This window comes from Anguilla rostrata, chromosome 2, assembly GCF_018555375.3.
Source record: "Anguilla rostrata isolate EN2019 chromosome 2, ASM1855537v3, whole genome shotgun sequence".
In the NCBI taxonomy this organism is placed as follows: domain Eukaryota; kingdom Metazoa; phylum Chordata; class Actinopteri; order Anguilliformes; family Anguillidae; genus Anguilla; species Anguilla rostrata.
Genome location: NC_057934.1, coordinates 49,032,365 through 49,041,504, shown reverse-complemented (window position 1 = coordinate 49,041,504; position 9,140 = coordinate 49,032,365).

Here is a 9,140-nt window from a genome sequence, read left to right as displayed (position 1 = left end):
TGCAGAGAAACTTTCAAATATTATTCATGAGTGAACCTTGCTTCAGCAACTGCAAGAAAATTATAAATCATATTATAAAGATAAATCATATTTTTACACTAAGGAAATGTAAATGAACAGCTTGAATAACCCTTCTAAATTGTGGAAGGTTATTAAGTCAATGTATTCAGGTAACAGCAACATTGTACTACCACAATCAATAAAGCTGATAAAAGAGATTATTACAGATAAAACAAGTATGTTAAATATCCTTAATCGGCATTTTATATCTTTGGGCTTACTGTTTGAGAGGCAAGCAAAATTAGAGACTGCCCAAAGTTCTTCTGACATTCAGCAAAAGTGAACATTTAATTTGAACTTCACTCTCATTGCAATTAAGGACATATGGTAAGCTTTAAAGAAACCATGGAGCCTTACAATTCATCTCTAACTCAAGTTTTTGTACACATAACTGTACTTACAGGAATACAAGAAAGTTGGTGTGGTATCCTTATATAACCATATAATGAAAAACTGCTACATTTTTGAAGGCCATCATGCAAGACCTTCCTCATTTATGCTCCCTACTGACTCAGCAAACTATCAATAGACAAATCACAGATCCTCAAACCCGGACTATTTTTAGTGGAAACGCTTTAAAAGTCGTTTGCACCCTCATCCTGGTGTGAGCTACAACATCATTTTTTATGTGACCTTTTTATAAGTATTGAAAATCTCAAAAACAGGATTAAGGACTGCTTGGTCATTGGATGCTCATGTGGAGATGACTAAAGTGCTGAGCATGGTCAATTCATGGTTTGATGAACATGACTGTCTATTTTAAGACATAAATCAATTAAATGTTTTGGCTATGTCTCCGATCAATTTACTCAGATTCTTCAGCCTCAGGATGGCCTGCTTTACTCACATTTAGACTTGGTTGGTCCTCATGTTGACAGATAACAGGAACAGATTCCAAATGCAAATCACATACCCTGAATCAACTCCTAGACCCTTTGTTAGCTTTCTTGTCCATGGACTAATGATGCAAAAACACACAGCTGGCAAAGAAACAGCAAAGGACCCAATTGTCCAATTACTTTTGCTCCCATAAAAAAAGGAAGGGGGGCGATATATAAGGGCTGTAATTTTTACACGGACCACCCAATATGGATGCAAATACCGTGAAATTAAAGCTAGCAGCCAACACTTTAACCGCATTTTCATTGCAAATACAATGTGTTAGATTACAGTGCCAAAATAAACAAACGTTCTATCACTGTCCAAATACTCATGCACTGCACACGGTATATAGTAGCAAATATGACAAAACAGTACATATTTAATTTGGTACTATATATGGAAGGTTCACTGCATTTACACTGCGGCTCACTCATATGTCTGTCTTCAGGAAGAGTTGAATCACACACACTTCCTACTTCAAGGCTGATGTCAGCTTCTCCTAAAGAGTCTTTGATTGAGTGCCCCAATATGCACTTAAAGCCACAAGTCAAAGACAGGTGTCCTAGCATCCAGAAAGATAACAAAGACAATTCCTTGGCTCAGGAAAAATATTGGTGGGCAGACTTGCAATGTTTCTGTATATCAAGCCTGCAAGCCTTAAAAACTGCTTGAACCATGAAAATTGAATGAATAGAAAATAAAATAGGTCTAGCCTTTCAAAGCTAGCTATTCATTAAAAGCTTTTGGCCAGTATAAATGCATTCATTATTGAAATAGTAAATAGCTACATCAACAATTTTCACTGTACAAATTTTTTTTTTCTATGAATGAACAGGCATATATGCTTTCATGATTTCATGATCAGTTGATGGGAAAATATGGGCATGCAAGTTGCAATACACAATATATTTGCTTTTGCTACCATCTAGTGTTGTGGATGGTGAATTTTATTTTATTTTTTCTTAAATCAGCACTTGACTGTCAAACAACTGAAAAGGGGGTTTTCACTGCTGCACAGAAGACAATCTACACATGTGCACCAAACGGTAAATAAGAAAAGGTTTGTGCAGCAGAAAGTTAATATTGCGTCATACAATGTTGGAAACGTATCGTACCACATTTAAGTCAGATACAGCCCCCTTGTGGTAGACACTTCTTATTTCAAGGCAGCTGTCAGCTTTCCCTAAGAGTCTTTGATAGTGTCCTCCAATATGCACTTAAAGCCACAATTCAAAGACAGCTGTGATAACACCCAGAGAGACAACAAAGGTGAATCCTTGGACCAGGAAAAATATGGTACATATTTGTAATGTTTCTGTATATCAGTTCCTGTAATCCTTTTTTTATTGTCTCTATAAACTGCTTTTATTTTTGAAAATTGAATACAAAACAAAATACAATTGGTCTAGCTTTTCAAATCTAGCTATTCTTTTAAAGCGAGTATGTATATTTCCAGGTTCCGCTGCATGAAAATGTATTCTTCCATTAACAAACAGGAAAATAAGCTTTATTTCATGATCAGCTGATAGAATGTCATCGATAAAGAAAGGTGCCATACAATTTGTCTTTGCTTTTGCTACCATCTAGTGTTGTGTGTGAATATTTTATTTTCTCTTCTGAAATCAGCGCTTGGCTATCGAACAACTGAAAAAAGGGGGTTTTGACAGCCAGTAGACAATTTACACATGTATATGAAAAGGTAAAATAAACAAGAGTTTCTACAGTTTCTGGTTTTGACAATTGATATATGACATTTATTCTGTGTTAAATCTACACAGCTGTAGTGACCAATGAGACCACAATGGGGAGCCATTAGTACTGTTGAAAGATCAAATAACTGCTCTGCTAAGAACTGAATTTGTATAATTTGACACCTTGTAAAGGGCTAATGTATTTATATGAAAATAAGATATTCAAGAGGATATTCATTCATGCACAATTAGTTGTTTAGATTTCTGAATATAAAAAAACTCCAGTTATGCTCAGGCATACTAGGAGATCACTGCATGGTCAGGAAACTGGGCTTGTGGCTCGGTCTCAGGTTCAAATCCCAGGCGCTGCACTACTATGGTGCCCCTGAGCAGTGTACTAAATCTGCACTGCATTGGATATGTGTTCAGCTGTAGAACCAGAAATATTCTAGATGACATCTGCCACAGAGAACACTGAAAAAATACCGCAATGTCAATTTAAACACGAAATATGCCATTTCCTGTTCAGTAACATGACAAACCACATTTTGCCACAAATGAATACACCTCGTCCAAAATATAGCAATGTTTCTGTACCTTGAGTGACACTGATTGCCTGGCAGTGATGTAACAGCTAGAAAAGTTGAAATAAAACATCATGAGTCAACTGTGGAGGAATCTGTGTGGGTGCACAGATAATAATGCTGCCATTTAGCAGTCCCACAGTGCAAAATCCTCTTTGTTTTTACACTCAAAAGTGCAAATTGTCCTCAGAAAATTGAAAGTACATTGGATTTGTCTTGACAAATTTAGACATGTAATTGTTCCACTGCAATCAGTTGAGCCTGGTTGCTTTTTAATACCTCACTGCAGGAAAAGGAGAATTCACTAAATTAAAATGTTACATTTCCTGCCCTTGTTTATCTGCATCCAATTGTTGCAGTCTGTTTGGGTGATTGATTTCATTCACTAATCACACTAATTAACCATTACCTCCTGGAATGTGAATAATTTCACTTTATATCAAAACTACAGGGTCACACAAATAGTCTTTACGATCACAATTAAAGAGGAATAAAAATACCAAAAAATAACAATGCTATCTTAATTGAAATTAACATAGTACTGAATTAATCCTTGTTGAATTGGTTCTGATTTTACTCAAGCCGTACCAAACCATTTTGGAAAACGCTATTATACCATATGCAGTCCCTGTACATGGGAATCTGTATTTAGTGTAACCTGCTGCTTCAGTGCATGTCAAGCTGTTTAAATAGAGTTGTGTAAATTATGTGCTGTAGTTTGCTAGTTGTTATTATTTATCTAGCAGACAAATAATAATGCTGTTATACTGCACCAATGTGTGAGAATCAGCCAAGATGTACACACCTCACATCTGGAAAAAGATATAATTCTGTGGGAAAATTGTCCTCTGGTGAAATAAATCTTAACTTTAATAAATGGATACTTCGGTAATTTCTGGGTGACCATAAATCTGATAATTACATGCCTTTCTCAGACATATTTGGGCTAGGAGGGAATATCAGGGTGTTCCTGTGCAACCCTTGGATGTTCTGAATTCTGCTGCCTTGACCCCATTTGCAGAGGGAGTGTGATTGGCTGAGAGGAAATAAGCAACAAATAATACAATGTATGAAAAGCAGCCTTTGAGAGCTGCTTTGAGGACGCGAGTTCACAGAGGGCTGAGGGCTGCATGTGAACTGGAAAAAAAAGGGGAGGAAAGGAAATTTAATGAGCTGACATTTACCATGCGTGCAGTGATCTGGATCCAGCTCGCTGGCTTAAGCGATAAGATGTTTTTCGGGGAGAAAGAGGGGGAAGAAAGAGAGGCCCTGCCCCCGAACAATGGCCCATATGCCGAGCAAAAGTGGTAGACGGCGACCAGCCGCCCCTCCCCCCTACGCTCTCGCTGCTCCTCGCTCTGCCAGCTAAAAATACTTCCTCTTTAGCTGCGCGCGTGGCTGCCTTTGATCTGCAGTCCACTCCGAGCCCCGTGCGTCAGCGCTGACGTCAACCCAGCCCGAGAAGCACTCCTGCTGTAGGTGGACTGGCTGGTGGGTGGGCTGTAGTGGACAGCATGAATGAAAAATCAAGCCGAAAAATCAGCACAAGCCCGTCAACCGCGGGCCTCTGCCTTCATTGTTCTGCCATGTGTTTGTTTACTGGTTTGAGGACCTTTGTGCCACCTCCATGAATGTGTACCCTGTGCAGGCCTACTTCTAAAGAGGCCCTGCTCATCAGCAAATTTAGGGCAGGGGAGTTGCCCTGGCCAGTGTACACAGAGGGCTCTTTGAGAATGCGTGGAGATTAAGAGCGGGGCACTGTTCTCAGGCAAGGCTGGGAAATGAGAGGTTCCGGAGTGAGGCGTCCATATTATCTAAGCTTAAGGAAGCGAAATTCAAATGCAATTTTAACACAACACTGGGAAATGAGATCAGCTGTTTGATTGTCACTCATCAGGCACTGTGCAAGAGGTCCCAACAGCATACACCCTATTGCAATACCTTCACTGAATGGGCTACCTTTGCATTGTTTCAGAGCAATTAAAGTAGAAGATGGAGTAAATTGTCATTTCTTTAGTCCGAAGAGAACCTCATATAAATAATATTATGAAAGAACTAGATAGTTTTTATTTAAGAAACTTTTCATTTCCAACTTATTATCTTTGCATGTTCTCCCGTCTGCATGCGTTTCCTCCAGGTACTCCAGGGTCCTCTCACAGATCAAAGGCAAACAGGTTAGGTTAATTGGAGAGTCTAAATTGTCCTTGGGGTATGTATGAGTAAATGGTGTGAAGCACAGATGCACATTCCTAACAGAATCAACTTTTTGTGATGTTCTGTGAGTTTGGGAAACTTTAAAAAAAAGTTTCTTTGACTTCTGCAGAGCTACTCAGAAAGTAGAATAGGACATCACATAAACTTTAAAATGTAAATTTGTTTTTAATGTACTAATGAAAGCAGTGCATAAATATTATGCACACACACACATGCAAACACCCACATGCATGCACATGCACGCACACACACATACACACACATACAAATGCACAGTTGCTTAGCAACGAGTTACTAAGAGACACAATGGTTGCAAGGGAAGCTGGTCTCCATAGCAACAGCTGTGGCTGAGTCATCCGCAGTGCAGTGTGTCCTTGAAGCAACTAGCTGATTGGCTTTTAAGTCACGGTCGAGGTGCTTAGTACAGTGGATCAATGGATCAGAACACTATCCCGTAAGACAGGGTGCTATTACACTCAGAACTCTGAGGAATCTTCAACAAAGCTGTTCAAAGTAATGGAGAGCTACAAAGTAGAAGTGCCTAAACTCTGAGCAGTTCTGCTCAGCACAGAGAATTTGCACTTTTTTCATTTTGAAAAGCTCTGATTTCCACCTTACAGTTTTTTTCCCCAAAAACTGCAAAATACAAACATTGAATATTTCCATATTGTTGTGAGTTCTTACATTGGCCTTTGTGTAGTGGTCATGTTAGATGGCTGCGTCTTTGAATTGCATGACATTTCAAAATCTGTTTTTCACCCTAATTCACTCGCAGTTCTGACAAAAATAACTATTTTTGCCAAAATATGTCAAATCACAATAATAACAAAAATGTGTATGCTTCATAATTTTACTAGACACTTGCAACAGAAGCAGGATGAAATGAGCTACATATAATGTTTTGGCATTCTGAACAAAACAATTTTTTGCCACACAGGCTAATGATATTAAAAAAAATAAAAATAAATTGGAAAAAAAGTAATTATTCATATTGAGCAAGCTACAGTGATGTAGGTAGAAATAATTTTTTGGGCAGGCCTGTGAAAAAGTGGATAGGCTGACTATGTTTATTCAGAGTACATTTTCCACACACGCTATGCCCTGTTCCAGCACGCCTTGAAGCAACAACCATATTCCTAAGGGCAATGGCGTCAACGTCCAAACTATTTCAACTCCACCACCTTACAGTGGTACAAAAAACACAATTATGTAACGCAAATACATTTTCAATACCAATATTACAGCAAGACTAAGTAGCCAACACAACAAGAAGAGAGCACAGACTTCACATAAACCCAAACCAACAGTGCAACCCCAACCCCTATAAAGTGTTCATCCACTTGTGACAGGCACAGCTTATTAGCCCTATTTAAGAGGAAAAAACTTAATTCAGTTCAGAGGGCTGAGAGTTACACAACAAAGGTGAGGGGAAAACAAGCCCAGAAAACTTAAAGACCCATAAAGCATCCTACAAGATAGGATGCCCCCACACAGGCAGAAAAATGTCAGCTATACACCTTTGCAATAGCAAAGCCAATATTTTTTGTAAACAAACTAGATTATTTTTTTTTTACTTACAACATCACTAGTGACAAATAACCTGCTAACATACAAGACCAGATTATGGTAACATTGCCATGGTGGACATACATGCAACATCAAAAAACGAATGTGAAATTCAGTTTACACAAAGGACAACCTTAACGCAGTGTTCCACAGTACTCACACAAAAAAATTAATTAAATGCATTTTCTTTAAAAAATGTAAATATAAAAATATATATTTTCTACCATTTCATTGGGTAGGCCTGTGATCATTTTGGATAGGCCTACCCATGGCTACATGCCTGGCAAGCTAGCTACTGGAGCGTATCATCTCAGACACCAAATGATGATTGAAACAGTAGTAATTATTTTGTCGTGGTTCAAGTTTGGGTCATCATCCATTGAAATCTTTTTAAAAAAGACCCCAGAATATCGGCATTTATAGAATGTAGTGTATGTTCTTCCCTGATTTGGCGCTTTTATTGTGCATAAAAAATGCAGAACCCTGCATTAATGCAACTACACCTTTGTAGGGTTGTGGGTATCTGTGGGACATTATCTGGAATGTGTCTGGACATAAAGTATTTATAATTACCAGATTTGATTATTATTTGCTTATCTGATTACTACTCTTAAACGTGTATGGACTGAAAAATAGTTAAGTAAAACAAAGGTAACATACATGTCAGGTCTCTCATTCTGTTTAAGCTCGGCAAACACCGCTTGGATAGCAGTAGAGAGTGGTAGTTGTAAATCACAACAATAATAACACAGCACTCTTTTCCCCAATGTCTTGGATACGGATGCATGTGACTCTAGCTCCTTTCAGCTCGCAGTACAGCCTGACACAATCTGCCACCAATAGCAAAACAGAGGCACCGCTGCCAAAGCCCTGCTGACAGCACAGCCCAGCGCCGCCCTCAGTCTGCCACTCACACCTCGCTCCCATGACTTCAACCTGTCCCCACTATTTCAGTCATAATAAAACAAACACAAGAGCTTTAGCAGGAGCATATCACAGCTACCGTGTAGCAGACAGGAAGTTGAGAAAATGAGCAAGACCGCTTCCTGAAAATCTTCACACACAAACATATTGTGGATGGATCTTATGTTAACCAAACATAACAGACCCACACACACACACAAACACACGCTTGCTTACAGTTGTCCATTGTATCCGACGATGACCATCTTCTCTTTCATTTGTGGGTATATTGCTGATTTATAGGCCAATAGTATGATTACATACAGAGAATGTGAATATTTGTTTGGGGGGACAGGTGTAATTTGGTGACCATGCCTCATTTGAAACCCAAGTTTCTCTCAATGTTGGGCGCACGCGCACACGCACACGTACACGCACGCACGCACACACACACCCACACACGCACACACCCACACATATATACACACACACACACACCCTATATGAATTTGATCTTCCAGTATCATTGAATTGGGTAGTCTGCAAAGTCGAAGCAGATTCAGCACTTGCTGTACAAAGAAGAGCCTATGGGAAGGCTGGCTGTAGCGAAATCCTTTATGAGACATAAAATAAATCCACTTATGAAGTGATTGTTTAATGAAAGAATAACAAAAAATATGCAAAATGTCCCTCATGGCTCTTGAACGACACAACATGAGGTTAGGACAGAAAAATGTTAATGTGTTAGTACAGCATGGAGTAAATGACACCTTTAATGAGAACAACAACCAGAGGGGAGTTGTGAAGCATGTGCTCCTTTGCCTGGGGAAGACAGAAGAGCATTCATGAAATTCTAAGCTTTTTCAGTACGGAAGATTCACTGTATTCCTGAAGAGAACCTGAGGAATAGTGCGTGAAAATTGTTTATATAGTTCCATTCAAATGAGTTATGTATCAAAATATTGTGACAACCCCCTACTCTACTGCCAGTGCTGCTTGTTTTAGTGTTTCTTCACAGGTGCCTGAAGGGCGGAGCAGAGGGTCGTTGCCGATGTTGGGAGCACCTGTAGCCAGGGCTCTCAGAGATGTTAAAATGTGCTGGTCTCCAGTTTGAGGGAAGCTCTCTCCCCACTTTTTGGCTTCTGTTTAGGCGGTGGCTGCAGTTTGGGTTTACACCATACAACATTGCTTCACCATACCCTTGATAATACTAACAACTGATAATACTAACTTTCACACC